Below are 20,647 nucleotides of genomic sequence, written 5' to 3'. Positions count from 1 at the left end.
AATCTTGCTATTCTATAGGATTCTCTTTGGAATGTTGCTACTCTTTGGGGTTCTAGAATCTTGCTATTCTGTAGGATTCTGAATGGAATGTTGCTACTCCTTGGGTTTTGGCCAGGTACTAATGACCTGGATTGGCCACCGTGTGAATGGGCTACTGGGCTTGATGGAGCGTTGGTCTGACCCAATAAGGCTATTCTTATGTTCTTATGCTTGTTTTGCTTTTGGTTCACCCCTCCCCCTCCCTCCCTTATGACGTGCGCCTATGATGCGCTCTTATAAAGCATGCCTATGATTCAGACTCATATGCATGTACACATTTATGCCACTTTCCGTGGACTATTCTAAGCAGGTGTGAGTTGCTTTTTCCAACGACTGATCAGATGGGATTTCCGTGGGCCTCCACGAACCTCATTTGCATGAAAGTTCCTCCAGCATCGCTCGCCGTTTTCAAATCGGACAATTTATCCACCACTACAATGAATTCACGGTGATTTTAGAGCGTCGGGGCCTCAGTATAAGAGAGGACTCAGTTTGTTTCTTATCAAAGAACTTACAGAACTGCCGTGGGTAACTGAAAAGTTATGATCTTATGTTTCTCAGGTACATAAGAACATAAGAATAGCCTTACTGGGTCAGACTAATGGTCCATGAAGCCCAGTAGCCTGTTCTCACAGTGGCCAATCCAGGTCCCTAGTACCTGACCAAAACCCAAAGAGTAGCAACATTCCATACAGAATCGAAAGAATAGCAAGATTCCAGAATCCCAGAGAGCAACAAGATTCTAGAACTCCAAATAGTCGCAATATTTTATGCTACCGATCCAGGGCAATCAGAGGCTTCCCCCATATCTTAATAACAGACGATGGACTTTTCCTCCAGGAACTTGTCCAAACCTTTCTTAAAACCAGCTACGCTATCCGCTCTTACCACCACCTCTGGCAACGCATTCCAGAGCTTAACTATTCTCTGAGTGATAAAAATATTTCCTCCTATTGGTTTTAAAAGTATTTGTCTGCAGTTTCATCGAGTGTCCCCCTAGTCTTTGTAATTTTTGACGGAGTGAAAAATCGATCCACTTGTATAAACTGGTGAAAACAACAGGGCATGCATTGCGCTCAGGAACAGTTGAGGCCTTAATGATCCCTCAGTATCAACGCTGGAGACTAAATAAAACACGTACCAACACCTTCTCAATGGCTGGCCCTTATGAATAGAACAAACTGCCTGTGGATTTAAAGTAGACTAATTTATCTGTTTTTAAGAAACAGCTGCAGCTTTTGCATAACTTTGACTATGGTTTGATGCAAACTGTACTGGATTATTGTAAGGAAGCACAATGGAGCATTTGTACAATTGTACAGTATATTAGCTGAGTTTTTGCTTTCGTGTTACTTTTTTTTTATTGTGTATGGATGATTGTTCTTCGCTCTGGATAAGGGCAGGCTACAAATAAGGGTGGGCTCAGTTTATTCGGCCTCCTCCTCGGGGAAAAGAGCGGGAGTATGTTTATTGGTCCGCAAAGGGCTACAATGTTCTGTAACGATACTTTCTGAGGACCCTATGGGCAGATATCTGCTCTTAAAAATTTCTTTGCAGGGCACAGACTTCCGGCTGTTGATTGTATATGGGCCGAATACTTATTCCCAGGATTTTTTGATTCTCTGGTGTCCTTAGGTCTCCGGGATACCTCACTGCCTTTGGTTATAGCTGGAGATCTTAATCAAGTGATGGATAATTCGCTGGATCGTTCCGGTTCTCCCGCATCATCTCCACCAAATTTGACTAAAGGCATCCCCTTTCTATGTCAATCGTTGGGCTTAGTAGATCCCTGGAGACTTCTCCATCCATTGGAACGAGACTATACACACCAGTCGCGTGCCCACGGGTCCTTCTCCCGTTTAGATTATCTGCTGCTTTCGGAATCTCTGTTTGCCCAAGTTTCTGAGGCTACCATAGGCCCGTTGGAGGTGTCCGATCATTGCCCTATTTGGATGGACCTGGCCTGGGGGTTGTCTCCTATGGGAGCCCGTCGGTGGCGTTTTCCATCCTATCTCCATGAGGACCCTATTTTTGGGGATTACCTCCGGACTTGTTGGGAGGATTTTCTGACAAACAATGCGCAACACCGTACCGACCCGGGATTGTTCTGGGAAACCGCTAAAGCTGTCCTTAGGGGGGCGATCATCGCTTATATAGCGGCACGGAATAAACGTATTTCGGCAGGCATTATTCGTTTGGAGAGAAAATGTTTTTTCTTGAAGGCGGCCTTCTTGCGTGCCTTGCGAGATGAACTTCATTCGGCTCAGGTATCTCTTAATACATTCTTACATGATCGTACTAAACGCTCTCTTATTTACCGCAAATATAAATTCCACCGCTACGGAAATAAACCGGGCCGGATGCTGGCATCTTTAACCAAGAATTGGCAAGAATCTAGATATATTTCGAAACTTAGGCATGGCACCACCACTTATCATACAAAACCGAAGGACATTGCGGACGCGTTCTATCAACATTTTTCTACCTTTTATTCGGATCCCGGACCGTATTCTGGCCCCGACGTTTTAGATTATTTAGCAGACGTTGGCTTGCCTTGTTTCACTGAACAACAGCGGGAGACCCTGAACAGACCCATACAGGGCTTAGAGATACAAAAGGCCATTAAGACATTGCGTTCTTGTACAGCCCCAGGCCCGGATGGGTTTTCGGCGGAATTCTTTAAGATGATGTCGCCTCAGCTCTGTGAGTCTTTGATGTCCTACTATGATGAGGTCATGGAGAAAGGTGCTTTCCCAGACTATGCGAACTCTGCCACTATCACTTTACTTCCTAAACCGAACAAACCTAGGGAGGAGGTCGACTCCTATAGACCAATATCTTTGCTCAATGTAGATGTAAAGATCCTATCTCGCTTGCTGGCCAATCGGTTGACACCTCTTTTACTGCATATTATCTCTCCAGCACAGGTTGGCTTTGTTCAGGGCTGCCACTCTGTTCTTAACATTCGTCGGGCGCTTCTGGCTATGGCCAGAGCACAAGCATCCGACACCAAGGGCATATTGGTGAGCCTAGATGCGGCCAAGGCATTCGATCAGGTTCTCTGGCCCTATTTGTTTTCGGTTCTTGACTATGTGGGCATTGGAGGGCACTTTCTAGCTGCATTACGAGCCCTGTATTCTTCCTCCAAGGCATCGATTTTGGTCAATGGGATTTTTACATCGTCCTTTGAGGTTGGTAGGGGGACATGTCAGGGTTGCCCGCTGTCGCCCTTACTATTCTTGATATACTTGAAACCTTTCCTTCGGACATTTCAGAGGGATGACACCTTAGTTGGACTATCAGAGGGCTCGTCTCAACTACGGGTATTAGCATTTGCTGACGATATCCTGTTGACCCTGGCTTGTCCTCAGCGGTCCCTGGCTCGGGCCCTTGAGATACTGGACGAGTTTCATCTTTTCTCTGGTCTTATCTTAAACAAGCAGAAGTCCTTAGTCCTACCCCTGCAGGAGGAGATTCGGACCTCTTGGCAGGGCCCCTTTCCATTAGAATGGACTTCCACGTCCTTACGTTATCTGGGGATTTGGATTCCGCAAGATCTAACTCAAATGTACACGCTTAATGTTCTTCCTCTACTTCAGCGAACGGGACAGAGGCTCCGAGCTTGGCGCTCTTATCCGTTAACTCTTTTAGGCAGGATAGCTCTATACAATATGATGGTCATTCCCCAATGGTTATATCTCTTACAGACATTGCCTTTGCTACTACAATATCGTCATCTTCGTGTCCTTCATAAATCATTGTCTGGGTATTTGTGGGGCGGTAAACGTTCTCGGATTCCCCTTTGTACACTTTCTTTACCCGTATCTCAAGGAGGCCTGGGACTGTTACATTTGGGGAGACTGAATATAGCATGCCAACTTCGACACTTGAATGACTGGTTCTGTGGGACCTCCCATTTTTCGGCAGCCGGGGTCGAGTGCCTTGCATTTGCTCCCTTTCACTTTAGCTATTTACTACACGTCTCGACATTGCCTTTGCGTACTCAACATTATGGGGATTTATTTTTAGTCCCCGTACGAAAAATTTGGAAAAGATTATGCAAGCAATTACATGTCAGGTCGGATGTTACCCCATGTTTGCCTATTCATGGTAATGTAGACTATGCTCCTGGTTTTGACCTGGGGGCCCCGTCTCAGTGGACTCGGGGGGGGGGGGGTGTTTTACCTGTCTCAAGTACTACAAACCGATGGCACACTCCAATCATTTCAGATGTTGTTGGATGCTCATATATTAACTGCTAATGATTGGTTGAGTTATGGTCAACTACTGCATTATGTTCACTCTCTCCCCCGACAGGCTTTATTAGAAACAGTACAAGAAACATTATCAGAAGCTTTATGTTTAACGGCGCAGGTTCCCACTCCGCTGCGCTTTTACCATCGTTTTCTGCAAGAGTTGGCGGGGGAACTGGATTTTACAACTTTGGCCGGTTCCTGGTCCTTGGATCTACAAGTAACAGTGTCAGAATCCATGTTAAAGCGGAGTTTTAAATTGGGGTCGACCATCCTGGTGGCAGCAATTGAAAGGGAGCGCTACTATAAATTCTTGGTTCGAGCTTATTTTGCACCTGTGCGAGCCTATAAAGCACATATTAGCCCTTCTGCAGGCTGCCCTAAATGCGCTGCTACCAGGGCAACCCTCGGACACATGTTTTGGCTATGTCCTGGTATTCGGGCCTACTGGCGGCGCATAGGACTTATGATTCAGTCCCTGTGGAAATGCTCCTGGATACCGACATCGACTTTTCTCTTCACTTTGAAATTTTCACTGGACCCAGTTAAGCCAGGGGTGAATGCTTTTGTTCAAAGGGTTATCCTGGTGGTATAAAGACTATTTTACAATGTTGGTTGCCTCCACAAACACCTACTGTCTCGCACTGGCAGACTCAAATGATTTATTGGGCTGGTTATGAACGACAGGCCATTCCCGATTTGCATTCTAAAAAGGGTATTTTATTTCTCCGTTGTTGGAGACCTTTTTGTTCTACTTTGTCTCCTGTAGCAAAAGCTCGTTTGCTTGATTGATTATTCACTGGCGTGTATAACTGTGGCTGTTCCCGGGGGGGAAGGGGGGGTTGGAAAAAGGGGGGGGGGGGTTTCTTGTGTATTGTATATTGTTTGGTTTGTATTTATGCACACTGCCATTTATTGACCTTTAATAAAAAACATAACATATGGAGCAAAATAATTTCTATTCTTGAAGTTCCTATTCCGTTATCATATGGAATTATTTTATTTGGTACTTCAATTATGAATAGGAGTCCACTCAGTAGTTCCAAAGATAAACTTCTTCTCATTATGCCAGGTGTGACTTTTCAAAGGATTATAGGGAATTGGAAGCAATGGGATCGGTGAAATATGCCGTTTTGGTGGGAGACTCTTTGTATGTATTATCGATATGAGAAAATGTTCGCAGAGAAAATGAATGAGTCACAAAAATTCATAGCTATCTGGGGTCCATTAGATTCTTTTGTTAAGCAGCTTTAATAGTATTTATTGGAACCTGCCAAATTAAAGATTTTCTATTCTACCTACAATCCAGAGATGGAGGGAAGGGGGTTGTTTATATTGTATTTCATGTATAGTACATAAGTGCTTTTAAGGAATGTTATTGATGGATAATTTGATGCACTTTCTGTAAGATGTTTTCATAAAACCAATAAACAGTTAAAAAAAAAAAGAATAGTCTTGCTGGTTCAGATCAGTAGCCTGGTCTCACGGTGGCCAATCTGGGTCCCTAGTACCTGGCCAAAACCCAAGGCGTAGCAATATTCCAGAATCTCAAAGAGTAGCAACCTTCCATGCTACCGATCCAGGGCAAGCAGTGTTATGGGGCTGATTTTCAGACCATGGGAGGCTGCTCAGCTAATTCCCATGGTCAGCTGTGAGCTCAGATATTCAATGCCACTATTAACCAGTTAAGGCAATATTCAGTGCTGGCCACTTCAACTATTCAAGTTCAGGTTCAATCAACAGTTCAAGTTCAATCCTATGTGACATCATGTAACTATACAACCTTAAGCCAATTTTACCACATTGCCACCAGCACTGGCTTCATTGTGAATTTCAAAGGAAACTAATTTTAATTATTTGGAGAATAATTTTTTTCTGCTTCCCTTTTGTGGTTTTTTGTAAAATGATTTTTTTTTATTTTTAATTTCTAGTCAATACACAAGAAATGTTTTTTTAAGAATGTTTTTAGAATTTTTTTTGGTGTGTGTGTTGTTTTTTGGGTTTTTTTTTTTTTTTTAGAACATCGTATACATTCCTCCCTCCTTGTTCTTCTGTATTTCAAAATCGCCCTCTGGTACCATCCTGTCATCAACACTTTCTAAATTAAGAAATGCCCTCGGACTTGGTGTAAACTGCATCTAAGGGAGAGTCTGTCTCTTCCGTTTGGAAGTTCAAAGTCTTTGTATAAATATATAAAACATTTCAGTTGTTTGCTCTCTCCAGAATCCATTTGGTTTCTCCACTCGTCCTCATCTCCGACCTGCCAAAAGAAACCCAAAACAGAAATATCAATTTTAACCACTTCAAAAGGTAAGGATTGTAATAATTAATATATACCAGGAGCTGAGGGCTTTCAGGAACCCAGAGAGCTCATTTAGGCAGTAAAGTGATAAAGCATTTTCCACAAATAGAGAGCATACCGTATTCTCTCTAATAGTCGCCCAACCCCTGCTTCATGACCCATAAACTCTAGAAAATTTGGTTTTAAAAAACAAATCAAGATTCCCCCAATAATCTCCCACACCCCCTTGGCATTGCTTTCCTCTCCCTTCATCCCCTGCACTGGCCCAGCAGTATAACTGGAAGACAAGGTAACAAGAGAGATTTGGTCATCACGGGGGTGGGGGTGGGGGTGGAGGCAAGATGGAGGACAGAAATGGTGGTTATCATGGGTGACAAGGTGGAAGAGAGAAATGGTTAATGTGTGGAGGAAAGCAATAATGCCTCCAGCAATAGCCTACCCTGACTTTTAAAAAAACTGCGTTTCTTTTTCTTTTTTTTTTTTTTTAATCTTTATTCGTTTTTAAAGCCAAGACAAAGAGCAACATATTATCATACAGTTAAAAGAAAAAACAGCACTCAAATTCACCAAATGTTATTGTATGTACATATCCCCTCCCCCCCACCCTTCCTGAGAGTATGAAAACACAGATCAAAGGATAATACAAATGATCAGGTCATATAAAATTACAATCATATCCCCCCCCCCTCCCTCCCACCCATCCTGGATGTGTATAACTTTCTTTCAGAAATCAAGGGTAAGACTAATATTCACTTCTTGCAAAATTTTCTTAATGGGTCCCAAATTTCCTTAAACTTCTTATAGTGTCCCATATGGAATTCATATGTTCTAACTAAACTAAACTAAACTAAACCTTGGGTTTATATACCGCACCATCTCCACGAATGCGGAGCTCGGCACGGTTTACAGGAAGAAAGATGAGAGAGGAACTACAGTGGAGAGATTAAAGAGTTAGGTGTAAAGGGGGAAGGTGAGAGGCCTAAGAGGGGGGAAGTGTTACAGTTTTGAGAATAGCCAGGTTTTTAGGTGTTTGCGGAAGAGTTGGAGGGAGCTTGAGGTTCGGAGTGGGGAGGTGAGGTTATTCCAGATCTCAGTGATTCTAAAGGGGAGGGATGACCCAAGTTTGCCTGCATGGGAAATACCTTTTATGGAAGGGAAGGATAGTTTAAAAATTTGGGAGGATCTGGAGGAAGTAGGGGTTGGGGAGTTCCAGGATAGAGGGATAACGGCAGGAAGGATGCCATGTAGGATCTTGTAGGCCAGACACGCACATTTGAAGTGGATCCTGGGGATTACTGGGAGCCAATGGAGCTTAGACAGGAGTGGTGAGACGTGATCAAATTTGCTTTTCGCGAAAACAAGCTTAGCTGCGGCGTTCTGAATCCGCTGAAGTCTGTGGAGGCTTTTCTTGGTTAGGCTGAGGTAGATAGAATTGCAAATAGTTTAACCGGTCCCAGTTTTTCCAATTCTTTATGATAAGTTGTATGGCAACTCCTGTCATAATGAGAAATAATTTATTACTATTAGGAGTTAACGGTCTCTTTGGCATTAACAACGTTATTGTGGGGAGGAGAGCAATAATGCCTCCAGCAATAGCCTACCCTGACTTTTTTTAAAAAAAACCAAAACAGTGTTTCTAATAATAGCCCTGCAGATTATTAGAGAGATTACGGCATTTTACACAAGTTAAATGGCAGCTAAATATGAGCCTTCAAGTATTTGTGAACTTATAACTACTCTTCTGGGGGTGTATTATAGGCAAAGCTGGGGTGGAATTGTAATGTGTATGCATATTTTATTAAATATTGATTACAAGTGGTCAATCAAAAAAATGTTTTACCGGGAAGAGATACAGATTACTAATACCAAAAAACCCTTCTCCATTTAAAAAGAGCTTATCAACAATTCTTTTTTTTTTTTAAGTTCAATAAATTTTTATTGAGTATTTTGAAAAATACAAGGAGCAATTCAAATACATAAGAATAAGATAACGTTTTGTATATATATGATCTATAAATATAAAATTAATTATAAAGGACCATAGTATTAAGAAAAGCTCAGAGTAATGGAGTTGTTTGTGAAGACTGTATGAGAAAAAGATGAAAGAAGACAGAGTAAAAATAAAAAGAGAAAGGAAAGAAAGAGGAAAGGTGGAGAAAAGGAAGGGAAGACAGGAGTGTCTACAAAGCAGAGCGAACATATGAATCTAAAAATGACCAGGGTGATTTCTTGCTTTTTAAATTCATGGAGATTCGGAGTGTGATTTTACTCTCATATGCATATGATTCAAGTCTATGATACATACATAGTGAGTTCCACCAAACGTATAATCTAATAACGAAAATGATTTCCAATTTTTCAGAATGTGCATGAGAGCAGTCACAATCATGGTATCAATGAGTTTAGGAGGACATTTTGATTGCGCGAAGCAGGGATGTTGAGATCGAAGGATTATAATGTCCATAGAAATTTCTTCTGAGCAGTTAGTGATAGATTGTATGGTATTCCAAATTTGGGTCCAAAAAGAGCGGACTAAAGTACAATGAAAAAACATATGATCAAGAGTTCCCTCCTCTTTCAAGCAGTTCCAGCAAATAGAGTCAAGTTTTAAGTTGGCTTTCCACATGGAAATGGGGTCCATATTGCATTCCACATAATAAAGAACATTGATTGTGAAACTCTAGAAAATAGAAGTGGGCGGTTTGTTGAAGACCAAAAGAGTTCCCAATCAATGTCAGATAGCGGAATGGTGAGTATATTATCCCAGTGTTTCATAGATTGATATGAAAAAGTGAATAAATGATCTCTCAGAATATTATAGAAAAAAGATATAGCTTTTCCTTTTGATAGAGACCATAAAGACCAATGGTAGATAGTGTTTTTGGAAGACATGAAGTCATACCGTACATGCACAGAAGACAGCACTTCAATAAGTGAGATCCACTGTGAATAGGCAGAGGAAGGCAACAGGTATGTGGAGCAGAGTATATCAAAAGGAATTGACGTAGTGAGAGTAGACAATTGATGAGCAAACCATATACCTGCTCGCTGCCACCGTTTCCATGAAACTTATCAACAATTCTAACGTTACTACTATTATTTATCACTTCTACAGCGCTGAAAGGCATACGCAGTGCAGTATATTTGACATTTAATACACGGTCCCTGCTCAGAAGAGCTTACAATCTAACTTGGACAGACAGACATGACATATAAGGTTGAAATTGCTACAGGAATAATTTGTGCACAATTGTTTGTGCGCTATTAGGGATCATTCTGAGAGTCTATTTTATAGATCCATACCAAATTGCCTGATCCTAGAGAATCAATTGCTAACCAAAAATACTAGAAAACAGATCTTTATACGTAACTTGTATCCAACCCACATTTAGATTATTATAAAAATAGGGGTCCGTGGATAATCAAAAATATATACCATTAGATTTTTAATGCAACTAATTTTCAGTTACAATCCCAACTCAACTCGCAACCTTTTAATTAGCTAACAACGTTGAGTTGAGATTGTAACTGTGAAAATTAGTTCATTGGTTTGCGTTAAAAATCTAAGGTTATATATTTTTGATTATCCACAGACCCCTATTTTTGTAATAGTCTATTTTATAGAGCCATGTTTGAAAATTTTATATAGGTGCTATGTGAACTTCACAAAAAGGGTGCCAGATAAACATCTCACCTGAAGTCCCTTATAGGTTATGGTGAGCCCCCCCAAAACCCACTCTACCCACCTGTCTATGTGATGGAATGACCCTCTTATTGAACAAGCCACAAAGTCTATAATCTATTCTTCCTCTGTAAAGGGTCCGGAAACTAAATCAAAGAGGAATAAAATGGAAAGTTCTTCATCCCTTCGTTTTTCAGCAAATTCTTAGTTCAGATGATCACCTGGGACATGTTTTAAAAAAACCTCTATGGCAATGGTTCTCAAAGAATATCATTGACCCCCATAGTGGAAACCCATATATGCAAAATGATTCCATGCATATTCATTATGGATATTCTGAAAACCCCATTGGCAGGTAGGACTAAGGGTTTGTTACTAACATGTGCTCAGTTGTGTTCTCTCCTCTCCCCTTACCCCCTAAGTCCCTCTTCCCTCTCCCTACTCCCATGCTTGTTATCATATTCTCCCTCTTTCCATCCACAAACCCCTAAATCTCCCCTCCCCCCTCCCATGCTTCTTATATTTTCCCTCTTTCCCTCCCCTAAAGTGTTAACCCCTAAATCCTCCTCTCCCTCCCCACTCCCATGCTTCTTATCATATTCTCCCTCTTTCCCTCCACTAACCCTTAAATCCCCCTCCCCCCCTCCCATGCTTCTTATCATATTTTCCCTCTTTCCCTCCCCTAAAGTGTTAACCCCTAAATCCTACTCCCCCCTCCCAACACCCATGCTTCTTATCACTTTTTTCCCTCTTTCCCTCCCCTAACCCCTAAATCCCCACTCCCTTCCCCTCCCCTTCCCCACTCCCATGCTTATCATATTCTCCCTCTTTCCCTCCCCTATCCTTGGCCTAACCTCTAAATCTCCCTTCCCCCTCCCCACTCCCATGCTTCCTATCATCATATTATCGCTCTTTCCCCCTCTCCACTCCCATGCTTATCATAATCTCCCTCCTTCCCTCTTCTATCCCCTCCACCCCTCTTCTCTTTTGTCTCTTGTGGCTCCCCTCTAGCTCCTGCACCATTTATATTCTCTGGAACCCCTCTGCCTCTCCTCTTCCTCCCTTGTGGCTCCCTGTTCTTTTCTCCTGCCTTCTTTCCAAAGACTGCCTGCCTTTCACCCTCCTCTCCCATGTCTCTCTCCTTTCCTTTTCTTGTTTTTGGCCGTCTTCTTTATCTTTCTCCCCTGTCTCTTGCTTGGATCTCCTGACCTTTCTGCTAGACTGCTTTTGTACTTTGTCAAAAAATGCACTCTACAAAAATCTCAGTACTCACAGGTTTCTTTATGTTTGTTATTGCCAACTTCAAAGTTTAAAACAAAGCAGTGGTATGATTTGAATTTAAGGACCTCAGAAACACGTATTCACTGCTGTAATATTTCCTGCTAACTGCTAAATGTACCCATCAGGATGTCTAATTTTGTTCTCCACATCTTATTACGCTAATAATGTTTACTTGTCTTTTGTTTGATTGATTACAAATCACAGCTGGGCTTGATTTAAATAATTGTTAGTCTTTCAGCCATGGCATTTTTTTGGAGAGAAGAAGAGCAGAAATCTTCCTATTGGATTAAGGGAGCAAGCCTAAGCACTCAGAGAGAAATTTTTTTTTAAATTAATTTCCAAGTTAGGTAGCTGGCTGTGAGTGCAGAATTCCAAGATCCAAGAGACTTGCTATGAAGAATGAAAAAGAAAATTCACCCACAGGCTCAAGACAGCAGAACAGGGAGAGTAATCAAAACCCAGGCTGTTCCATTGGCGCTAGAAAAGGTTCAAAGAAGAGCGACCAAGATGGTAAAGGGGATGGAACTCCTCTCGTATGAAGAAAGACTAAAACGGTTAGGGCTCTTCAGCTTGGAAAAGAGACAGCTGAGGGGAGATATGATTGAAGTCTACAAAATCCTGAGTGGAGTAGAACGGGTACAAGTGGATCGATTTTTCACTCCACCAAAAATGACAAAGACTAGGGGACACTCGATGAAGTTACACGGAAATACTTTTAAAACCAATAGGAGGAAATTTTTTTTCACTCAGAGAATAGTTAAGCTCTGGAATGCGTTGCCAGAGGTTGGTAAGAGCTGATAGCGCAGCTGTTTTAAGAAAGATTTGGGCAAGTTCCTGGAGGAAAAGTCCATAGTCTGTTATTGTGAAAGACATGGGGGAAGCCACTGCTTGCCCTGTATCGGTAGCATGGAATATTGCTACACCTTGGGTTTTGGCCAGGTACTAGTAACCTGGATTGGCCACTGTGAGAACGGGCTACTGGGCTTGATGGGCCATTGGTCCTACCCAGTAAGTCTATTCTTATGTTCTTATTGCTCGAGTGTTCCTACTGTAATCCTCCAGCAAAATGCAAATGAACAGACAAATGGGCTAGCAGTAGAGCTTAGGGATTTACCCAGACATATCCTCTTTTTAGAAGACTGTCTGGGCATCCGCATGGCTTTTCAAAACCTGGCACTTTGGGTTTTGAAAAGCTTCCAGCTTGGGACTGCTTCAGGAGGGCTTCTGCCCAGATGCAATGCAGCGACATCACAGACATGTGTGCATGTGTGTGATGTCATCGCTTCGCATCTGTGCATACTGTCGTGGCTCCGACAAGAGATGAGGTTGGGGGTGGGAGCAGAATGGGGCGTGACTTGGGCAGAACAGGGTAGGGGCTGGGCCGGCCTGGGAAACAGGACCTTAGGTCCGGATATTACAATCATAAAATCTGGTAACCCTAGTAGAGCTAACATTGGCAGGAGGGGAGGGGGGGAGGAGTTGTGCCAACAGGGCAGTTGCCCTGGGCCCTCATGCCTGCTTACAGCTGAAGGAGATGCAGGCTGCTAGTGGACCTTGGGACCCCCTCCCAAGTTTCTGCCCAAGGCCCCACCATAAGTAATACCGACCCTGGCTAGAAGGATAGTGGGAAAAAGTCTTGACTATTTTTAACCCTCTATATCAGTGGTTCTCAAACCTGTCCTGGGGGACCCCCAGCCAGTCAGGTTTTCAAGATATCCCTAATGAATATGCATGAGAGAGATTTGCATACCTGTCACTTCCGTTATATGCAAATCTCTCTCATGCATATTCATTAGGGATATCTTGAAAACCTGACTGGCTGGGGGTCCCCCAGGACAGGTTTGGGAACCACTGCTCTATATCCACCAGTTTGAACCTACATAAATAAGTGAGAACCATATATAACAGGGATCTCAAAGTCCCTCCTTGAGGGCTGCAATCCAGTCGGGTTTCCAGGATTTCCCCAATGAATATGCATGAGATCTATGTGCATGCACTGCTGTCAATGCATATTCATTGGGGAAATCCTGAAAAACTGACTGGATTGCGGCCCTCAAGGAGGGACTTTGAGACCCCTGATATATAATACATTTTTTTCCACTGGGTATTCTACACAGAGTCTGGGTTGGATAATGAAGAATGTTGACAGAGCAGCATTCCGCAATCTTTTCAATGCCGTGGCACATGAAATATCGTGCTGCTGCCGGAAGACATCCGGAAGTGCGTGGACATTGATGCAATGATGTCACATGAATGCATGACATCATTGCATCAATGTCCACGCATGCGCGGAGGCCCTCCGGCCGTGACCCTGAACCTGTCACTTCACTGGTGGGGAGGGGAGGTGTGAGGGGAAGAGGAGAGATGCCGGCGAGGAAGAGAGTCGTTGGCGCTGGCTGCCTGCCTACAGGATGTGCCTCTCGTTGTGAGAGGCGTGTCCTGTAAGCAGTCAGCTGGCACTGGCGCCTGTCCTCCTTGCTGGTGTCTCGTGGCACACAGTTTGCGATACACTGGCTTAGAGCTGTCAGACAGAGGAAGACTTTTCATGGCATATGACTGGGACGTGTCCTGAGAACTGTCATGCCTTTCCCTATTCCTTTCCAAGTTTAGTCTTCTATGCTGTCAATAGTCCATTTTGTTTTCTAGTCCCCTCTTTCTATCTTAATTATGACCCCCTTTTAATCTAATCTAACCTAATCTTTGGTTTATAGACCGGGTCATCTCCCAGTAGAGCTCGACTCGGTTCACATGTAATTAAGACATAGCAGAAAACATAGAAGGACGAACTAATTCAAAACTAAAGTACATAAGAAAAGCATAAGAAAAATAACTAATATTATTTTGTTGAGACTGTAGTTAAACCAATTAAAAATTGCGAGAATAACAGAGTTTTCAGGGATTTATGAAATAATTGCAGCTGGCCTAAAAGCCTAATGGAGTCAGGAAATTCATTCCAGATCTCTACAAACTTGAAAACAAAAGATCGACTGAGCCGCGTTAGGGTTTTTTATTGACAGCTGCTACGGTAAAAGCTTCGATGCTCATAGAATTCCTATGAGCGTCGGAGCTTTTACCGCAGCGGTCTGAGATGAAAAAAAACCCTTACGCAGCTTGATAAAAGGGAGCCTATATTTCTTTTCCCTTCTGCAAACTTGATTTTCATTTGTTTACCGCCCAGCAGACTTTGTACAATTGGCAGTATGTGAGCCTGCCAAGACAGACAGGGAAAAATGCTTGAGTACCTGTATAAATTCCTGTAAACTGTTCTGAGCTTCCCTGGGAGAACAGTATAGAAAATTTAATAAATAAATATATATATATATATATACAGTGGTACCTCGGTTTACGAGTGCACCGGTTTGCGAGTGTTTTGCAAGACGAGCAAAACATTTGCAAAATCGGTGCCTCAGAAACCGAGCATGGCTCGATTTACGAGCACCCCCCCCCCCCCGCAATCCGGCACCCCCCCGCGATCTGGCACCCCCCGCCACGATCTGACCCCCCCCGCCACGATCCGACCCCCCCCCCCGACACGATTGGTCACACCCCCGCCACGATCCGACACCCCCCCGCCGCTTCTTACCCTCATCTGGGCACTCTTGAAAATCGGCCTTCTCCTCTGCTGGGCCTTGAGCATCTGAGCATGCTCAAGGCCTGCAAGTTCATGTTCTGAACGTGAACTCGCAGGCCTTGAGCATGCTCAGATGCTCAAGGCCCAGCAGAGGAGGAAGCCGATTTTCAAGAGTGCCCAGATGAGAGTAAGAAGCGGCGGGAGGGGGGGTGCCCAATTGTGTCGGGGGGGATGTCGGATCGTGTCGGGGGGTGCCCAATCGTGTCGGGGGGGGGTGCCGGATCGCAGAGGGGGGTGCCTGATCGCGGGGGGGGGAGCCTTCGAGGGGAGCAATGCCGGTTCTCGGGGAGGGGGAACGCATCAAAGCGAGTTTCCATTATTTCCTATGGGGAAACTCGCTTTGATAAACGAGCATTTTGGATTACGAGCATGCTCCTGGAACGGATTATGCTCGTAATCCAAGGTACCACTGTATATATATATAATCCTAAATAAAGCTAAAAAAAAATTCATCCTTCTGCTATTGAATAGGGTAGATATCATCTTGTTATTTCACAGCACCCTAAACCGTGGTTAATCTAGATCAGAGTTTCTTGCCAGTCAGGTTTTCAGCATATCCACAATCATGAATATGCATGGCAAAGATTTGCATACAATGGAGGCAATACATGCAAACCAATCTCAGGCTGACTGGCAAGGGGCTATTCCAGAACCAACTTGAGAAACACTCTAGATTTACCAGCGTATGAGAGAACACACTATTTTAAACTCAAACCCTATTTTAGGCTCTGGATGGTCTGTTGTCTGTTGCAAAATATTGTAACAGATACTTAAAACAACTCTTTGGGGAGCCAGTGATCTTTAGTAACCCAAACAAATAACCTTTACATTGGACTCAAACCTTACAAGGTATAAGCGGCTTTTGTCTTCTGTCTTTTTTATTTTTAATTATTATGTGTGTTTCAAGACATAAAATCAATAACCAAAAAAAACCACCCTCCAAAACACAGGTCTACGTATCAGAATTATATCAAAAGGGAGAAAAGACCTCAGTGTCCAATAGGGGCTCTATATAGCTACCCACATAGACAAGCTGATTTCAAACATCATTTGAGAGCAGCAGACACATCCTTGAGAACATAAGAACATAAGAAATGCCTTCACCGGATCAGACCCTAGGTCCATCTAGTCAGGCGACCCGCACACGTGGAGGCCAAGCTAGGTGTTCTCTAATGGACACATTGTTCACCCGTGTTCCTCAATGTGATTTGCATGAAGATATGCATCCAACTTGCCCTTGAATCCCAGAATGGTGGTCTCTGTCACAACCTCCTCCGGGAGAGCATTCCAGGCGTCCACCACTCGCTGTGTGAAGCAGAACTTCCGGATATTAGTCCTGAGTCTGCCTCCCCTAAGTTTTAGTCCATGACCTCTTGTTCGAGTCACTGTTGACAATGTGAATAACGAAGATTCTTGCTCCATTTTGTCGAAACCTTTTAGTATTTTAAAAGTCTCTATCATATCCCCTCGCAGCCTTCTCTTCTGGAGGGTAAACAATCCCAGTTTTTTGAGGCGTTCTTCGTAACTCAAATTCTTCATACCTTCTATTAGTTTTGTGGCTCGTCTCTGCACCCTCTCTAGTAGGGTTATATCCTTCTTTAGGTAGGGGGACCAGTGTTGGACACAGTATTCCAAGTATGGTCTGACCATTGCTCTATAAAGTGGCATTATGACAGTTTATAGAGCAATGGTCAGATCACACCCGGACAGGAGTGGAAGCGGGTGAATGGACGCTCAAATCCCTGAAGAAGCGTGTCAGCGAAACAGGGAGCCCTGTTGGATTATGTGGAAGTGTGGTAATGGTCATGCTTGAATAGCTTTCAGCTTATTTTCCACGGAGCAATTTTTCCTGCTTTCTAACCCCAGGACTACGTTCAAACAGCAATGTTCAGATAAGTGACTTCATTGATAAAATTGAAAAAAACTAAAAAATTGTATAACAGTGAAAGTGACTTTATTGAAAAAATTGACTTTGAAAGAGTTTTGAAAGAGAGTGTGCTTTTTTGATAGAGACTGATACATTATAGCTCTCTTATTTGGGAGTTTTTTGACCAAGGATGTGTCTGCTGGTCTCAAATGATGTTTGAAATCAGCTTGTGTATGTGGGTATCTATATAGAGCCCTTATTGGACACTGAGGTCTTTTCTCCCTTTTGATATAATTCTGATACATAGACCTGTGTTTTGGAGGGTGTTTTTTTTGGTTATTGATTTTATGTCCCTTCTTTACAGCTATCAAGCGACCCAGTTTTTGGAAACTGAACATAGGGGTCCTCTTATCAAGCTGCGGTAGGGGGTTTAGCGCGCGTAATACCACGTGTTAAACCGCCTGCCACGCTAGCCGCTAACGCCTGCGGTTTTTAGCCGGCCGCGGGGGTTAGCGTGTGATGAAATTTCCGACGCCTGATAAAAGGACCCCATAGGCTTTTCTTGCTTGCCACCTCCCATTACTTTTTGGTAGATGCAGGACTAATTTCCAGTGGAAAATACAAGACTACAAAACCCACAATACACTACTACTATTAATTATTTCTATATGAATTGCTTCTATCAGTTTTTGCACCAAGTTTATTACATTTTAGTGAATCCTGATGAAATACATAGAAGCACGATACAGCTTATTACATTGTTTTTAACATGAATTTTTCGTCTGCATTTGCACCTGCACTTCAAGTATTTTTAGCATTTCAAAAACTTTAAGTACCAGAACTTATAACATTTTGGGAATTAACTTATTCACTTTGTTCCATTTTGCCTCACTAATATTTTATATATATTTTTTCCCCTAGTGTGAATGTTTGCAAGTGATTTAAAGTATACACTTCCTATTTTTGATTATATATCAATAGGATTATATGATGCATGAGGCAGTTCTTATTTAGACTTTTGTCTGGGGCTGGTCATCAATGAGTTACCGCCTGAGCCAATAATCCCTCGTGTTCAATCTGAAGGGCTCATACGGATGTCCATTATTGAAAGTTTTTTACACCAAACATTCCCTCTAGGTCTAGGAGAATAAAAGTGTTAGCCAATTTTGATTTGGACTTTACAATAGAAGGGTGTCTTCTTGATGACGTATAGTAACAAAGTAAATGACGGCAAAAAAAGACCCGAATGGTCCATCCAGAGTGCCCAACTGTACATTCTCTATAAATTAATGATTTAATTTAAATTGCCCTTGTTCTTAGATATTTCTGGGCCAGGAACCCAGAGCTCTGCCCGGTACTATGCTTAGGTCCCATCTACTGGAGTCTCCGTCAAAGCTCACTCTGGTCCATCTAAACCAGGGGTAGGGAACTCCGGTCCTCGAAAGCCGTATTCCAGTCGGGTTTTCAGGATTTCAGCATTGCATGCACAATGATCTCATGCAGATTCATTGGGGAAAACCCGACTGGAATACGGCTCTCGAGGACCGGAGATCCCTACCCCTGATCTAAACCATCCCAGCCGTCAAGTTTCAAGTTTTATTAAAATTTGGATGTCTCACAATATCGTGAATTCAAAGCGATTTACAATTAAAAACAAGGTCTTAGTTATTGACTACAACAAACACACGAACATTACGGGGAAGTGGGGAAAACTACAATAACCATAGTAAAGGAAACAAGAAAGGTAAGTATAAAAGAACGGTAAACATTTTAAAAGCATAATAAAATTAAAAAGTTGTTGGTTTGGGTTTTTTTAATTTCTCGGAACCTAAGACAGAGGAAACACGAGTTTCTGGAATGAATGGGGTCAAAAGAGAATCTGACAATTAGGTCTCAAAGGCATCCTTGTACAACCAAAAAACCAAATCCAAGGAGGAAAACAAGGTTCAACTGTCTGCAGTGAAAAACAATCCAGAACAAACAAAGTGTTGGGTCCCTCACCTGGTAAAAGGTTTTTAACCTAAATTTACTTGTCATAATAAAGCCTGCCTGCATCGTGTACAAGGTCTGCAGTTTTTTGCTTTGTTCATCCTTGTACAACCAGCATTTTAACAGTCCTTTAAATTTACCGTATTTGCCGGCGTATAAGACGACTTTTCAGTACCTTAAAATCCTCCCCAAAGTCGGGGGTCGTCTTATACGCCGGGTACTGTTTACATGCCCTTACTTTACATTAGAGAGCTGCACGGAGATGCCCCTAGGGTCGCGGGGATCCCGTGGGGACGTCCCCTAGGGTCGCGGGGATCCCATGGGGACGCCTCCGAGGGTCGCGGGGCTGGATGTACTCAGTCTTCTGGATGTACGCGGCTCTTCTTCTCCCTACCTTCTCTGCTTGCAGCACAGAGCCGAACGGAAGTTTTCCCGACGTCAGCGCTGACGTCGGAGGGGAGGGAGGGCATAAACAAAGCTTAAACAAAGCCCTCCCTCCCTCCGACGTCAGCGCTGACGTCGGGAAGACTTCCATTCGGCTCTGTGCTGCAGGCAGGGCAGATAAGGAGAAGGAAAGTAGCCTCGCGGTTCGAGTGGCTACCAAGGGAGAGGAGCGGGCCGTAAGCAGGTAAGAAGCTGTAAGAAGGTAATTTAGATTTGCGGTTAAGGGCAGGGAGGTTTGTCGGACCGGGGCTGTTGTCGGTCGGTCGGGGAAGTGCCACAAAAGTAAGGGGACCTGGCCAGCTGTGCTGCACCCGGGGCGGTAGAGAAGGTGTGCGGAAGAAGGGGTAGTCTTATACGGCGAGTATATAACAAACTCTATATTTTAACTGTAAAAGTTGGGGGGTCGTCTTATACGCCCAGTCGTCTTATACGCCGGCAAATACGGTACTTAGCGAATTTTCTTCCTTAATAAATGATGGTAAAGAGTTCCATATTCTTATTTTATTTAGTCAGTTTTCTCTACCGTTCTCCCAGGGGAGCTCAGAATGGTTTACATGAATTTAATCAGGTACTCAACCATTTTTCCCTGTCTGTCCCGGCAGGCTCACAAGTAGCTAATGTACCTGGGGCAATGGGGGGATTAAGTGACTTGCCCAGGGTCACAAGGAGCAGCATGGGTTTGAACCCACAACCTCAGGGTGCCGAGGCTGTATCTTTAACCACTGCGCCACACTCTCCCCTGTATTCTGGGCGCTGTAACCGCAAAGATCATATCTTGTCTTGTATTTATTATACTAAGCGATGGAATTACCAGTCCGTTCTCAACTGAATGCCCAATCCTCCTGCCGGAACCCCCTTGGAACCCCCCTTCCCCCCAAACTGGTAATCGCCGACAGGAGGATGCCCAATCCTCCTGCCGGAACCCCCTTGGAACCCCCCCCCCCCCCCAAACTGGTAATCGCCGGCAGGAGGATGCCCAATCCTCCTGCCGGAAAGCCCGACGACCCAACGACCCCTCCCTCCCCCAACTAACCTTTACATGTTGGTCGGCTGGACGGGTCTTGCTGCCGTCCAGCCGAAGGGCCCGCCTCGTGGAAATGAGACGGGCCCGCCCCTTCCCGGCCCATCCCCGCTAAATCTAAGGCCTGATTGGCCCAGG

General features: G+C 43.6%; 1 protein-coding gene across 1 annotated transcript in view; it reads right to left on the bottom strand.

The window, feature by feature from the left end:
* Nucleotides 1-6,240: 6,240 nt before the first annotated feature.
* Nucleotides 6,241-20,647, bottom strand: part of SMPX (small muscle protein X-linked) — a 34,502-nt gene continuing 20,095 nt past the window's right edge. The window contains exon 5 of the mRNA XM_033950358.1: nucleotides 6,241-6,552. The gene's annotated coding sequence lies outside the window, so the exon portion shown is untranslated. The remainder of the gene's footprint in view (nucleotides 6,553-20,647) is intronic.

Source organism: Geotrypetes seraphini, chromosome 6 (assembly GCF_902459505.1).
Source record: "Geotrypetes seraphini chromosome 6, aGeoSer1.1, whole genome shotgun sequence".
NCBI classification, from domain to species: domain Eukaryota; kingdom Metazoa; phylum Chordata; class Amphibia; order Gymnophiona; family Dermophiidae; genus Geotrypetes; species Geotrypetes seraphini.
The sequence above is the reverse complement of the archived record's forward strand: the minus strand, read 5'-3'. Positions and strand labels throughout refer to the sequence as shown.